We start from the raw sequence: 16,263 nt of genomic DNA, 5'->3' as shown, positions 1-16,263 counted from the left end.
GGATCCATATTCCGTAGTAATATTGCAATCATCACCAGATAAGCCATAAATACAACTTTCTTGTTTTTTTTTTTTTTTGTTAAAACGGAAAAGGTAACAAAACAGTGCATTTGAAGTAAATCGGTCAAGAACATCTTCGAGATTTTTGCTAATAAATGAGCAGTTGGAAGTGGGACGTCCACAGCTGACCATAAAGAAAGTACACAAAGTACCGGGTGATCAAAAAGTCAGTATGAATTTGAAAACTGAATAAACCACAGAATAATGTAGAAAGATAGGTAAAAATTGACACACATGCTTGGAATGACATGGGGTTTTATTAGAACCAAAAAAAAAACAAAGTTCACAAAATGTCCGACAGATCTCTTGCGCACGTCGTTTGCTGATGATCGTGTGCTCAGCTGCCACTTTCATGTTTGGCCTCCCAGGTCCCCAGACCTCAGTCCGCGCGATTATTGGCTTTGGGGCTACCTGAAGTCGCAACTGTATCGTGATCGACCGACATCTCTAGGTATGCTGAAAGACAACATCCGCCGCCAATGCCTCACCATAACTCTGGACATGATTTACAGTGCTGTTCACAATATTATTACTCGACTACAGCTATTGTTGAGGAATGATGGTGGACATATTGAGCATTTCCTGTAAAGAACATCATCTTTGCTTTGTCTTACTTTGTTATGCTAATTATTGCTATTCTGATCGGATGAAGCGCCATCCGTCGGACGTTTTTTGTATTTTTTTGGTTCTAATAAAACCCCATGTCATTCCAAACATGTGTGTCAATTTGTACCTCTCTGCCGGCCGGTGTGGCCGTGCGGTTCTAGGCGCTTCAGTTTGGAACCGCGTGACCGCTATGATCGCAGGTTCGAATCCTGCCTCGGGCATGGATGTGTGTGATGTCCTTCGGTTAGTTAGGTTCAAGTAGTTCTAATTTCTAGGGGACTGATGACCACAGATGTTAAGTCCCGTAGTGCTCAGAGCCATTTGAACCATTTGTACTTCTCTATCAACATTATTTCGTGATTTATTCAGCTTTCAAATTTATAATGCCTTTTGATCACCCGGTATGTCCAGCATCGTTCAAAAACAGTGAGCGTGGTTGGAAGCCTTCCATTTGCTGCTCTTCGACGGGCTTTTGATGTCTCTTTAGTCAGCTGGCCGAAAGCTGCTTTTGATACAGTACTCCGTGTTATCTGTCCTATGTAAGCTCTGTTTGCATATCTACAGTAACCACAATCACTCGAACCTGCTTACTTTAGTTAATCCTTCATTAGCCTCAACAGCTTTTACGCCCATACTTTCGTCCATTAGCAAATTAAATATTCGTTGATGCCGAAGGATGTGTCCTATCAAAGGATCCATTTTTCAGTCAAGTTGCGCCATAATTTTTTCCCCTCAATTCGATTCAGTACCTCCCCATTAGTTATCCGACCCACCCATGTAATTTTCATCATTCTTCTGTAGCATCACATTTCAAAAGCTCCTAGTGTCTTGATAATTAAATCAAGACCCAACGCTGCCGACAGGCGTCGATATACATCAACGGGGACTGTTGAAAATGTGTGCCCCGACAGGGAGTCGAACCCGGGATCTCCTGCTTACATTGCAGACGCTCTATCCATCTGAGCCACCGAGGGCACAGAGGAGAGTGCGACTGCAGGGACTTATCCCTTGCACTTTCCCTGTGAGACCCACATTCCCAACTTAATGTCCACACACTACATCGCAGTGCCCGTCCCATTACACTCATTACTCGCGTCAGACAACCTTACGGAGTCCCGTAAGAGTTCGGGCAACACGTGCGCATCCGCACAGAAATAACAGATACCATCTTCATCCTAGTGTCTTCTTGTGTGAATTGTTTATACTCCACGTTTCACTCTCATAGGAGCCTACACGCCAGACAAATATTTCAAACTCTTTGTTTCTTGCTATTACTACGATGAGGTGGTAAGTCACAGGATACCTCCTAATACCGCGTAGAAACTTATTTTCCCCGGCGTACTGCAGCATGGACTCAACATATCGTTGGAAGCTCCCTGCAGAAATATTGAGCCATGCTGCAACTATACCAGTCCATAATTGTACAAATGTTTCCGGTGCAGGATTTTGTAGACGAACTTACCCCTCGGTTGTTGTTGTTGTTGTTGTTGTTGTGGTCTTCAGTCCTGAGACTGGTTTGATGTAGCCCTCCATGCTACTCTATCCTGTGCAAGCTCCTTCATCTCCCAGTACCTACTGCAACCTACATCCCTCTGAATCTGCTTAGTGTATTCATCTCTTGGTCTCCCTCTACGATTTTTACCCTCCACGCTGCCCTCCAATACTAAACTGGTGATCCCTTGATGCCTCAGAACACGTCCTATCAACCGATCCCTTCTTCAAGTCAAGTTGTGCCACAGACTCCTCTTCTTCCCAAGTCTATTCAATACCTCCTCCTTAGTTATATGATCTACCCATCTAATCTTCAGCATTCTTCTGTAGCACCACATTTCGAAAGCTTCTATTCCCTTCTTGTCCAAACTAGTTATCGTCCATGTTTCACTTCCATACATGGCTAAGCTCCATTTTCAGAAACGACCTCCTGACACTTAAATCGATACTCGATGTCAAGAATTTCTTTTCTTCAGAAACGCTTTCCTTGCCATCGCCAGTCTACATTTTATATTCTCTCTACTTCGACCATCATCAGTTATTTTGCTCCCCAAATAGCAAAACTCCTTTAATACTTTGTGTATATCATTTCCTAATCTAATTCCCTCAGCATCACCCGACTTAATTCGACTACATTCCATTATCCTCGTTTTGCTTTTGTTGATGTTCATCTTATACCCTCCTTTCAAGACACTGTCCATTCCGTTCAACTGCTCTTCCAAGTCCTTTGCTGTCTGTGACAGAATTACAATGTCATCAGCGAACCTTAAAGTTTTCATTTCTTCTCCATGGATTTTAATACCTACTCCAAACTTTTCTTTTGTTTCCTTTATTGCTTGCTCAATATACAGATTGAATAACATCGGGGAGAGGCTACAACCCTGTCTCACTCCTTTCCCAACCACTGCTTCCCTTTCATGCCCGTCGACTCTTATAACTGCCATCTGGTTTCTGTACAAATTGTAAATAGCCTTTCGCTTCCTGTATTTTACCCCTGCCAATTTCAGAATTTGAAAGAGAGTATTCCAATCAACATTGTCAAAAGCTTTCTCTACAAATGCTAGACACGTATTTTGCCTTTCCTTAATCTTTCTTCTAAGATAAGTCGTAAGGTCAGTATTGCCTCACGTGTTCCAACATTTCTACGGAATCCAAACTGATCTTCCAAGAGGTCGGCTTCTACCAGTTTTTCCATTCGTCTGTAAAGAATTCGCGTTAGTATTTTGCAGCCGTGACTTATTAAACTGATAGTTCGGTAATTTTCACATCTGTCAACACCTGCTTTCTTTGGGATTGGAATTATTATATTCTTCTTGAAGTCTGAGGGTATTTCGCCTGTCTCATACATCTTGCTCACCAGATGGTACAGTTTTGTCAGGACTGGCTCTCCCAAGACTGTCAGTAATTCTAATGGAATGTTGTCTACTCCCGGGGCCTTGTTTGGACTTAGGTCTTTCAGTGCTCTGTCAAATTCTTCACGCAGTATCATTTCTCCCATTTCATCTTCATCTACATCCTCTTCCATTTCCATAATATTGTCCTGAAGAACGTCGCCCCTGTATAGACCCTCTATATACTCCTTCCACCTTTTTGCTTTCCCTTCTTTGCTTAAAACTGTGTTTCCATCGGAGCTCTTGATATTCATGCAAGTGGTTCTCTTTTCTCCAAATGTCTCATTTTCCTGTAGGCAGTATCTATCTTACCTCTACTGAGATAAGCCTTTACATCCTTACATTTGTCCTCTAGCCGTAATAAAAAAATATATATTGTGGATGTTATACGCTGCCTTGTTGACAGCTTGGGTCTATGGCTCCGTGGAGTCTGCGCCTCACTCGAATCCTTCCATCAGCTCTTACCAACTGTAATCGGGACTGGTCTGACCAGGCCACCGTTTGCCACTGGTCTAGGGTCCAACAGATGTGGTCACGCGCCCAGCAGAGGCGCTGCAGGCAATGTGCTGTTAGCATACACTCGCGTCGGTCATCTGACGGCATAGCCCATCAACGGCACATTTCGCCACACTGGCCTAACTGATACGTTTGTCGTCCGTCGCACACTGATTTCTGCGGTTATTTTACACAGTGTTGCTTGTCTGTTAGCACTGACAACTTTGTGCAAACGCCGCTGCCATCGGTCGTTAGGTGAAGGCCGTCGGCCACTGGGTTGTCCGTGGTGAGAGGTAAGGCCTGGAATTTGGTATTCTCGGGACACTGTTGACACTGTGGATCTCAGGATATTGAGTTCCCTAATGATGTCCGTAAAGGAATGTCTCACAAGTCTAGTTATAACTACCATTTCGCATTCAAAATCTGTTAATTGCAATCGTACGACCATAATCACGTCGGACACCTTTTCACACAAATCACCTGCATACAAATGACGGCTCTGGCAATGCGCTGCTCCTTAATATCTTCTGTACGCGATACTACCGCCACTTGTATGTGTGCGTATCGCTAGCTCGTGACATCTGACACCTCAGTGTAATGTGAATAGTGAGTACTCCACTGCATTGGCTCCTTACTTAGCTTGCATTTATCGCGAATCTCTCGCCCAACGTTAAGTCCCGAGAGACTGGAAAAAAGCGCAGGTGACGCCTGTATATAAGAAGGGTAGAAGGACGAATCCTCAAAATTACAGACCAATATCCTTAACATCGGTTTGTTGCAGGATTCTCGAACATATTCTCCATTCGAATATAGTGAATTTCCTTGAGACAGAGAAGTTGCTGTCCATGCATCAGCACGGCTTTAGAAAGCATCGCTCCTGCGAAACGCAACTCTCCCTTCTTTCACATGATATCTTTGGAACCATGGATGAAGGGTATCAGACGGATGCCATATTCCTCGACTTCCGGAAAGCGTTTGACTCGGTGCCCCACTGCAGACTCCTAACCAAGGTATGAGCATATGGGATAGGTTCCCAAGTATGTGAGTGGCTCGAAGACTTCTTAAGTAATAGAACCCAGTAGGTTGTCCTCGATGGTGAGTGTTCATCGGAGGTGATGGTATCATCTGGAGTGCCCCAGGGAAGTGTGGTAGGTCCGCTGTTGTTTTCTATCTACATAAATGATCTTCTGGATAGGGTGGATTGCAATGTGCGGCTGTTTGCTGATGATGCTGTGGTGTACGGGAAGGTGTCGTCGTTGAGTGACTGTAGGAGGATACAAGATGACTTGGACAGGATTTGTGATTGGTGTAAAGAATGGCAGCTAACTTTAAATATAGATAAATTAATGCAGATGAATAGGAAAAAGAATCCTGTAATATTTGAATACTCCATTAGTAGTGTAGCGCTTGACACAGTCACGTCGATTAAATATTTGGGCGTAACATTGCAGAGCGATATGAAGTGGGACAAGCATGTAATGGCAGTTGTGGGGAAGGCGGATAGTCGTCTTCGGTTCATTGGTAGAATTCTGGGAAGACGTGGTTCATCTGTAAAGGAGACTGCTTATAAAACACTAATACGACCTATTTTTGAGTACTGGTCGAGCGTTTGGGATTCGTATCAGGTCGGATTGAGGGAGGACATAGAAGCAATTCAGAGGCGGGCTGCTAGATGTGTTACTGGTAGGTTTGATCATCACGCGAGTGTTACGGAAATGCTTCAGGAACTCGGGTTGGAGTCTCTAGAGGAAAGGAGGCGTTCTTTTCGTGAATCGCTACTGAACAAATTTAGAAAACCAGCATTTGAGGCTGACTGCAGTACAATTTCACTGCCGCCAACTTACATTTCGCGGAAAGACCACAAAGATAAGAGTGATTAGGGCTCGTACAGAGGCATATAGGCAGACATTTTTCCCTCGGTTCTGTTTGGGAGTGGAAAAGGGAGAGAAGATGCTAGTTGTGGTACGAGGTACCCTCCGCCACGCACCGTATGGTGGATTGACGAGTATGTATGTAGATGTGTTCACCTCCTCTATCATTTTGTTGCTCAAGCAGCAAAAATTTTGGAAATATGTCGTAAGGTCTTATGGGACCAAACTGCTGAGGTCATCGGTCACTAACCTTACGCACCACTTAATCTAACTTAAACTTACGCTAAGGACAACACAAACACACACATGGCCGAGGGAGGACTCGAACCTCCGACGGGGGGAGCCGCCCAAGACAGCGCGGCTACCCCGCACCACTTCAAACAGCAAAACTTCACTACTTTCAGTGCCTCATTTCATAGTTAAATTCCCTCAATACCATCTCAATTAATTCGACTACATTTCATTACCGTTGTTTTAATTGTACCAGTCTCTATCTTGTTACGGAATTGCCAGTGTCTTGAAAAGAAATAGGACGTTCTAGGTAGTTACTACTAATGGAATAACCTCTTTCCAACAAAGTAGCCTCGATTCTTTCCTCTTAGCACGACAGATGCCCTTTGTACCGGGTTCCTTATCTGGTAACCGTGTTTAACCAGAGGTTGTGTTGGAAAGATAGGTCTTATCTAATCATTGATGTGTAGGAAATTCCATCTCAGCAGACATTCAGAAGATGTGTTCGAAAAATTTCCCAGCGATCTGGGAACTACAGAATAGCTTTCGTCCGACCAGAGATGCCGAAATTCGCGGGAATCCACGGCGTGCACTTGCCGTCGGCTTGTGTGTGAGGGAGCTGTTTCGGAGAACTGCACATTCGAAGCGCGCTCTCTCTCACACACACACACACACACACACACACACACACACACACACACCTCTCTCCTTAGTTTTCTGTACGTGACTTCAGCTGAGTTCCACAAATTGTTCCGTGTCTCAGGAACGTGCCGCAGACGGCAACTAACAGTCGGACTGTTGTAGTGTTACGAGCGGCCAATAGATGCGGCCGTACCTCTCTGCGCCTTTTCACGCAGGTACTCATCCCGCGATATGAATCCGGACACAACGAATGCACGTACAGTACATTCCTTCCGTTTCGACGCAGTCGGCCTGTACGCATAGTATACAAAACTGAAGTAACTTTCGAATGGTGCGTTACTCCTTGCAAAGGTAACACCCCATAGCACTCTCCCTCAGATTTAGTGGTAAGCGGACCCACTGGATATCCCGTCAAAAACTGAATACAGAACAAGCGTGAAAACAGGAATAAGGGGTACTGAACTGTGAGAAAAGGCAAAATAGAAACAGTGAACGCTCCAAGAACAAGAAGTGAAATGTAGAGCATCCGGAAGAAGAAATGGCGTCGCGGTTCAGATGTTGGACTGTCAAGCGGGCTAGCCGTATTCAAACCTCTGTTGTGCCATTTTTTTTTCCGCTGTTTGCTTTATTCAGTTTTGTGTCTGTGCCGTGGTGTAACGTCTGTTTGCAACAGCGAGGTTAAGGCTGGGACGTATAATGACAGTTGATTCTGCACAACTACTGTTAGCAGCCGAGAGGAAGTGGGTTTCGAATGGGAACCGAAAACGTCTGATGACAAGGCGACAGGTCAAGCGAATCATCACCGGGAAATACGTCTGGTGTGTCATGCAAGCCATTAGTGAAACTAACATGAAACTTCCTGGGAGATTAAAACTGCGTGCCGGACCGAGACTCGAACTCGGGACCTTTGCCTTTCACGGGCAAGTGCTCTACCACTGAGCTACCCAAGCACGACTCACGACCCGTCCTCACAGCTTCACTTCTGCCAGTGCCTCGTCTCCTAATTTCCAAACTTCACAGAAGCTCTTCTGCGAACCTTGCAGTACTAGCACTCCTGAAAGAAAGGATATTGCGGAGACATGGCTTAGCCTGGGGATGTTTCCAGAATGAGATTTTCACTCTGCAGAAAGTTTTATATCAGCGCACACTCCGCTGCAGAGTGAAAATCTCATTCTGGAAACATCCCCCAGGCTGTGGCGAAGCCATGTCTCCGCAATATCCTTTCTTTCAGGAGTGCTAGTTCTGCAAGGTTCGCAGGAGAGCTTCTGTAAAGTTTGGAAGGTAGGAGACGAGGTACTGGCAGACGTAAAGCTGTGAGGAAGGGGGGTGAGTCGTGCTTGGGTAGCTCAGTTGGTAGAGCACTTGCCTGCGAAAGGCAAAGGTCCCGAGTTCGAGTCTCGGTCCGGCACACAGTTTTAATCTGCCAGGAAGTTTCATATCAGCGCACAATCCGCTGCAGAGTGAAAATTTCATTCTATTAGTGAAACTACGTTTGTCATATGCTTAGAATCTCTTGCCGGACGTTGTGGCCGAGCGGTTCTAGGCGCTTCAGTCCGGAACCGCGCTGCTGCTGCTGTGGCAGGTTCGAATCCTGCCTCGGGGATGGATGTGTGTGATAGCATTAGGTTAGTTAGGTTTAAGTAGTTCCATAGGGGAGTGATGACCTCAGATGTTAAGACCCATAGTGCCATTAGAACCATTTTGGAATCTCTTATCTATGCACCTAATTTGTACGCCTGGTTAGTGTTGAGATGTGCCTCTTAACCCGATTTGGGTGTACGTATGAATTTGAATATGATCACTCCCAAGGAAATGATGAAAACATAATACTTTATCACCTAAGCTGCAACAAATTAACGGAACAGTTTCACAATCACACAGTTTCTCTGTCAAAACACGTGTTTATAACGTTTTAGAATTCCTTTGATGTGCCACAGTTCACACACGTTTATTTGTTGTTTTCATTTCTGCGAGACGTCTATATGATATCTAAGTCGCCTGCCCTCACTATTCATCGAATTTACTTGTGACGGTAACGTATTCTAGCCACATGACTCATATTCCGTAACCAACGTATTGTATTGTGTGTTAACCGGGGACCTAGAAATGACGGAGAGGCTCCGTCCCCGCCGCAGCCGCAGTGGTCCACAACCCCACGACGACTACCGCAATCCACTTTACCCCTCCGCCGCCCCACACCGAACCACTCTTCCAGGGTTATTGTGCGGTGGTTCGAATCCTGCCTCGGGCATGGATGTGTGTGATGTCCTTAGGTTAGTTAGGTTTAAGTAGTTCTAATTTCTAGGGGACTGACGACCTCAGAAGTTAAGTCCCATAGTGCTCAGAGCCAGCCTAATGGTGGTGTACGCATATGTGGAGAACTTGTTTGCGGAGCAATTGCCGACATAGTGTAGCTGAGGCGGAACAAGGGGAACCAGCTCGCATTCGCCGAGGCAGATGGAAAACCGCCTAAAAACCATCCATATACTTGCCGGTTCACCAGACCTCGACATAAAAGCGCCAGGCGGATTCGTGCCGGGGACCAGGCGCTCCTTCCCAACCCAGAAAGTCGTGCGTAAGACCGAGCGGCTAACCGGGCGGGCTAACCAATATATAGTATGACAACTGTCAAGACTACAAAAAGAGAACAAACATTTCAATGACCAGACGGACAGTTTAATATGTTGTGCAAAAAATTGCATGATGGAGGTTTGAACACGGCGCACTCGCTTGGCAGTCCACCACCAGGACCACTCACCCAAGACGCCGTCGCTCTCTGAAGCTGCTCATTATTGCACTTCTTGTTCTTGGACCTTCCACTGCTTCTATTTTACTTTTTTTCACAGTCCAGTACACCATCTTCCTATTTTCATACTTCAGCTGTATTCAGTGGGACATCTTACCGATAGATCTGAGGGGAATTTCCCTAGTTAGAAACGAAGCTCGATGAAACCTGGACCATACATAGAACGAACTGCTACAGTGTATTGCAGAAGGCAGCTGAATGAAATACGCTCGCGTATCATGTCACTTCTGGAAACCCAGAATCTACTCAGTAGGAATCAACATGGATTCCGGAAACAGCGATCGTGTGAGAACCAACTCGCTTTATTTGTTCGTGAGACCCAGAAAATATTACATACAGGCTCTCAGGTAGATGCCATTTTCCTTGACTCCAGGAAGGCGTTGGATACAGCTCCGCACTGTCGCCTGATAAACAGAGTAAGAGCCTACGGAATATCAGACCAGCTGTGTGGCTGGATTGAAGAGTTTTTAGCGAACAGAAAGCATGTTGTTCTCAATGGAGAGACGTCTACAGACGTTAAAGTAACCTCTAGCGTGCCACAGGGGAGTGTTATGGGACCATTACTTTTCACAATATATATAAATGACCTAGTAGATAGTGTCGGAAGTTCCATGCGGCTTTTCGCGGATGATGCTGTAGTATACGGAGAAGTTGCAGCATTAGAAAATTGCAGCGAAATGCAGGAAGATCTGCAGCGGATAGGCACTTGGTGCAGGGAATGGCAACTGACCCCTAACAAAGACAAATGTATTGCGAATACATAGAAAGAAGGATCCTTTATTGTATGATTATATGATATCGGAACAAACACTGGTAGTAGTTACTTCTGTAAAATATCTGGGAGTATGCGTACGGGACGATTTGAAATGGAATGATCATATAAAATTAATTGTTTGTAAGGCGGGTACCAGGTTTAGATTAATTGTGAGAGTCCTTAGAAAATGTAGTCCATCAACAAAGGAGATGGCTTACAAAACACTCATTCTACCTATACTTGAGTATTGCTCATCAGTGTGGGATCCGTACCAGGTCGGGTTGACGGAGGAGATAGAGAAGATCCAAAGAAGAGCGGCGCGTTTCGTCACAGGGTTATTTGGTAAGCGTGATAGCGTTACGGAGATGTTTAGCAAACTCAAGTGGCAGACTCTGCAAGAGAGGCGCTCTGCATCGCGGTGTAGCTTGCTGTCCGGGTTTCGAGAGGGTTCGTTTCTGGATGAGGTATCGAATATATTGCTTCCCCCTACTTATACCTCCCGAGGAGATCACGAATGTAAATTTAGAGAGATTCGAGCGCGCACGGAGGCTTTCCGGCAGTCGTTCTTCCCGCGAACCATACGCGACTGGAACAGGAAAGGAAAGTAATGACAGTGGCACGTGAAGTGCCCTCCGCCACACACCGTTGGGTAGCTTGCGGAGTATAAATGTAGATGTAGATGTAGAGCTGAAGAGAAATGACAATAATGACACTGTAGTCATCGCGATTTATGATAGTCCCTTGGATGTTGCAAAAGGCACGACATGGTTCTTAATAGGATGTGTGACGACCACAATTACGGCTGAGTGCTCGTTGGTACACGTGGACGTACTGCAGTAGGTCTGTCCAACCCACCACACGGGTGCTCGGCGGGATTTAAGCAGGAGGAATGGGCAGACCAGTCCATGCGACGAATATCCTCTCGTTCCAACAGCTCCTCAACCAGTTCTGGACTTATACTCACATGGCGACGGGTGAAAACACATAATGCACGCACGAATACTGTCGAACATGATCGTTTTGGAGATCCAGATCTCACGGTCTGGAGAAGCATAATGTTGCATCGGCCTACTGACCTCCGAATCTTCGAAAACGGTACACTCAGTGGTCAATGTTACTGTGACACTGTGCTGTTTCCCCACGTGCGTCTTTTCAGGGGTGCATTCAGCGCTGATTTTATTTTTATGGATGGTAATGCGCGATCGCATCGCCATTAACGTCGATACGCAGCAGGTTCCGTGACATCGAACAAATAATGTTCCTGTTCCTTATTTATATAAATGGTATGGCCTCTACTATTAGTAGTAACTCTAAAATATTTCTGTTTGCTGATGGCAATAAGGGATGTTGTGTGAAACATTGCCCGGTTTCAAATAGTGCAGTTCATGACCTAAGTCCTTGGTTTGTAGAAAGTTAACGCTAAATCACAGCAAGACTCAGTTTTTACAGTTTCTAACACACAGTTCAACAAAATCGTTTTAATTTCACAGAAGAGTACAGATTTCTAGGTGTTTAGATAGATAGTAAAGTGTCGTGGAAAGCCCATGTTCAGGATCTTGTTCAAAGTCATAATGCTGCCATTTTTACTATTCGAACGGTATCTGAAATGAATGATGGCTCGACACGAAAATAAGTCTACATTGCTTATTTTCATTCGCTTATGTCGTCTTGTATTATATTTCGGGGTAACTCTTCCCACTCTAAAAGGATATTTTTGGCTCAGAAACGGGCGGTTCGGGCAATAAGTGGTGTAAGTATACGAACCTTTTGTCGACCCCTGTTCACGAGCCTCGGTATTTTGATAGTGACCTTTCAATATATATATTCCTTCTTGTTAACAATATTATCTTATTCCTAAGAATAAGCAGCTTTCACACAGTTAATACTCGGCAGAAATAAAACCTGCGTTTGGATCGGACTTCCTTAACTCTTTTGCAGAAAGGTGTGCAATATACTGCTGCATCCATTTCCAGTAAGCTACCACAATACTCTAAAAATCTTACCAGTAATCCACGCGCTTTCAAATCGAAACTGAAAAGTTTCCTCATGGGTCACTCCTCCTATTATGTCGAGGAGTTCCTTGAAAAATTAAGCTGATTCTTGTTGTACTGTTGGTCGCGTGTACTTAAACTTATGGTTTGACTTTATTTATTTGTTTATTTATTTACACGTCAACTTCCAAGATGAGGAGCAAATCTCCAAGGTCATGGAACGTGTCACTACATGAAATTACAACATAAAAGTAATAATAGATGAAAACCTGCGATCGTAGCGGTCTCGCGTTTCCAGACTGTAGCGCCTAGAACCGCTCGGCTACTCACGCCGGCTACACACCGGTACCTCTAATGCCCAGCAAAACGACCTCTTGCACTGATGCAAGCCTGTATTCGTCGTGGCATACTATCTACGATTACATCAAGGCACTGTTGGTCCAGATTGTCCCACTCCTCAACGGCGATTTGGCGTTGGTCCCTCAGAGTGGTTGGTGTGTCACGTCGTCCATAAACAGCCCTTTTCGATCTATCCCAGGGATGTTCGATAGGGTTCATGTCTTGCGAAGATTCTGGTCACTCTAGTCGAGCGATTTCGTTATACTGAAGGAAGTCATTCACAAGAAGTGCACGATGGAGGCGCGTATTTTCGTCCGTGAAGACCAATGCCTCGCCAATATGCTGCCGATATGGCTGCAGTATCGGTCGGAGGATGGCATTCACGTATCGTACAGCCGTTACAGCGCCTTCCATGACCACCAGCGGCATACGTCGGTCCCACATAATGCCACCCCAAAACAGCAGGGAACCTCCACCTTGCTGCACTCGCTGGAGTGTGTGCCTAAGGCGTTCAGCCTCACCGGGTTGCCTCCAAACACGTCTCCGACGATTGTCTGATTAAAGGCATATGCGACACTCATCGGCCGGCCGGAGTGACCGAGCGGTTCTAGGCGCTACAGTCTGGAACCGCCCGACCGCTACGGTCGGAGGTTCGAATCCTGCCTCGTGCATGGATGTGTGTGATGTCCTTAGATTAGTTACATTTAAGTAGTTCTAAGTTCTAGGAGACTGATGACCTCAGATGTAAAGTCCCATAGTGTTCAGAGCCATTTGAACCATTTTTTTGAGTCTGGACTAACACAGACCTGTCCGATCACACAAAAGAGGACATGAGGCGCAGCGCCTAGAGATGGGGGATCCGCTCCTGAACTGATTCATAGAGTTGAATCTCTCAAAGGAGTGAACAATCAGTGATTCAGAAAAAAAGAATGGTAGCTCCAAACGTTTCCCACAGCAGAGAGAGAGAGAGAGAGAGAGAGAGAGAGAGAGAGAGAGAGAGAGACGGAGAATATCAGCGGGGCCTCTGCTGGTCAGAGCACACTACACGCCACACAACACAGCCAGCGCCGGCCTCTGCCCTGCTTCTGCCTTGGCTGCTTGCATTGTGCAGTGCTCCATTGGATTTTGTGTTTCACATATGCCGTGCGGTCCCTGTGCTTCCTCTGCCGCGTGCAGTGTCTGGCGCAGCTTAACTTAGCATCGCACTCCGTCGGCGATCGTTTCAGTCGCACGTCCTGCCCTCTGGGCAGTTGATGCGAGCAACAGGACAGACCGCCTCCTAGCGGAGAACATAAGAACTACTTGCAACAACCTGCTCGCAAGAGAACGGACGATTTGTCTCGGAGCGGGTGACTGGTGGCCGTTCACCGCTCCCCCCACCCTCGGAACTCGCCCGCTCAACGCTCACCCCACCGTTCTCGACTCTGCCAGAGCGTTGAGCAAAGCAACTCAGGTGTCACTCTTGTCTCTGGGGTCTTAGCTCACGCAGTAATACAGCTCACGGCTCGACCTGCTTGACTCAGCGCCTCTGCATCGGAGTTCGTCTCTACTAGATATTGTTCTTCGTACTAATACCGATATGTATATTACATAATTATGTTATGTATACATCATTTGTTTTTATTTTATTTTCATTTGTTTAAACTGATCAGATGAGCTTCCTGACGACTCCTCTTACTATAGGATTTTTCATTATGGACACTCGAATTTACACTTTAATTACGAGCGAACCGATAAATGTATCGCAAAATGTGATACACCAATATTTTCCTTGTTTTATTCTGCGTAAGGCTATATGCAGCACTTTGGTCTTACAGTCAAATTTATATTTTTTTTCTAATTGTAGTACGGATTTTGCGATTTTGGGTGTCTTCGGAAGGAAACGTTCACTTTAAAAATATACGGCTTGGGATGTATTTGTACGAGGTTAATGAAATTTTAATACATTATAGCCAAATACATTGTTAATGTAAATCTCAAGTTACAACATTTTCCGATCACCCAAAAAACCACGATAGTGCAAAATAAATCGATAATCAAAAACTTTGTCATATCGTGGAAATTTCAATAAACAATACAAAATTCTTACTCATTATCTGTGTTACTTCAAAATAGGATAAAATAAGATCAAAATACAGGTGTAGTACTGCAATAAACCAAGTTTAAAGGGCAATGTGCCTTCCATTTATTTTCTATTGTGAATGAGTGGTGAGTCATGAAAAAGACCTAGTTCATCTCAGGGACTGAACAGTTCTGATCCGATCTCTGAAAAGAACAGTTTTGCACATCTCTAGTAGCGCCTTCGCATCGCTCCTGTCACTTGTTAGGACGATATCGTTATTGGCATGAGTCATCGACAGATGTCACCAGCTGACATGGACCCGAGTTACAGAGCTGCACGTAGTTGTACTAGTAGGCGGCAGAGGTCAGCAGTTGACGGACAGTGCTAGCAGTCGTAGTCAAAACAGAGTTGTAAAGTTATGTTTGGTTAATATTTAATGTATTTGCATAATTATAATTGTTTTATATGTGTAGTAATTAGGAGTGTGAGTGTTGTATGAGTGAAAAAGAACAGAAGTAAATGAAAACTGTTTTGTTTATTCACGAAGTACCAGTTAAACTATACAGGGGTTCAAATGGTTCAAATGGCTCTGAGCACTATGGGACTTAACAGCTGAGGTCATCAGTCCCCTAGAACTTAGAACTATTTAAACCTAAGGACATCACACACATCCATACCCGAGGCAGGATCCGAACCTGCGACCGTAGCGGTCGCGCGGTTCCAGACTGACGCGCCTAGAAGCGCTCGGCCACTCTGGCCGGCAAAACTATAGAGGGGATTTACTATAATGAAATGTGCAGTCAGTGTATGGTACCAATAAATCGTGAGTAGAACACAAATTAATCGGTAATTTCAGAAGGAGTAATATTATATTTGATACTTTTCTAAAAATTTTTATCTAGCAATTGCCATAGAAAGAAATGGTTTACTATGATTGGTCATTGAAGTAAAGCGCGGGTTAGCGCGGGATAATACTGCAACCTGATTTGCTGTTTGTGATATCAGCCAATGTGAAAAATGCAGGCTCGCGCCAATCTGTGCTGGGAACAAAGCCTTTGGTGTGATCCAAGTCAGTCGGGGCTGAGGGTTCGAACTAGTAACATGTCATTGGAAGCAGCTCCGACGAAAGTACTGTAAAATCGTGGAAAAATGCTAATTACGAGTTCGCGAAGTAGTACAAAGTGTATTTAAGTGAACGCTATAGTGGAAGTCCTGCGGAATTTCGAACGGAATATCAAAATTATTGCTTTTGACTGTCAGTTAATACCGCATGGCGTGTTGTGCGATCTAAGACTGGAACAGATATTAAGTGTAGAGCAGAGTGCACAACATTTGAGAGAGCATTTTCATAACTAAACGATCTGGTGAACTCTATTAACTTCGGTAACGGGTGTAAATACCATAAACCGGCTACGAGTGTGATTGTGGAATGCGTGGGAACTTTACATTGTGTAGACACTTAGTACAGACTTGGCAGTATTAACTGTGATCTTTATCGAAAAAATACACCTGAAAATTTACATT

General features: G+C 44.9%; 1 protein-coding gene and 1 non-coding gene across 2 annotated transcripts in view; one reads left to right on the top strand and one right to left on the bottom strand.

Annotated features, from left to right (window-relative positions):
• The window catches only part of LOC126210659 (probable 4-coumarate--CoA ligase 1), a 505,973-nt gene that overhangs the window by 38,062 nt on the left and 451,648 nt on the right, over positions 1–16,263 (top strand). The gene's annotated exons all lie outside the window — the stretch shown is intronic.
• Trnas-uga (transfer RNA serine (anticodon UGA)) lies at positions 7,662–7,737 on the bottom strand. Its single transcript has one exon. It is a non-coding gene; the product is annotated as a tRNA-Ser (tRNA).

Source organism: Schistocerca nitens, chromosome 10 (genome assembly GCF_023898315.1).
Source record: "Schistocerca nitens isolate TAMUIC-IGC-003100 chromosome 10, iqSchNite1.1, whole genome shotgun sequence".
In the NCBI taxonomy this organism is placed as follows: domain Eukaryota; kingdom Metazoa; phylum Arthropoda; class Insecta; order Orthoptera; family Acrididae; genus Schistocerca; species Schistocerca nitens.
The sequence above is the reverse complement of the archived record's forward strand: the minus strand, read 5'-3'. Positions and strand labels throughout refer to the sequence as shown.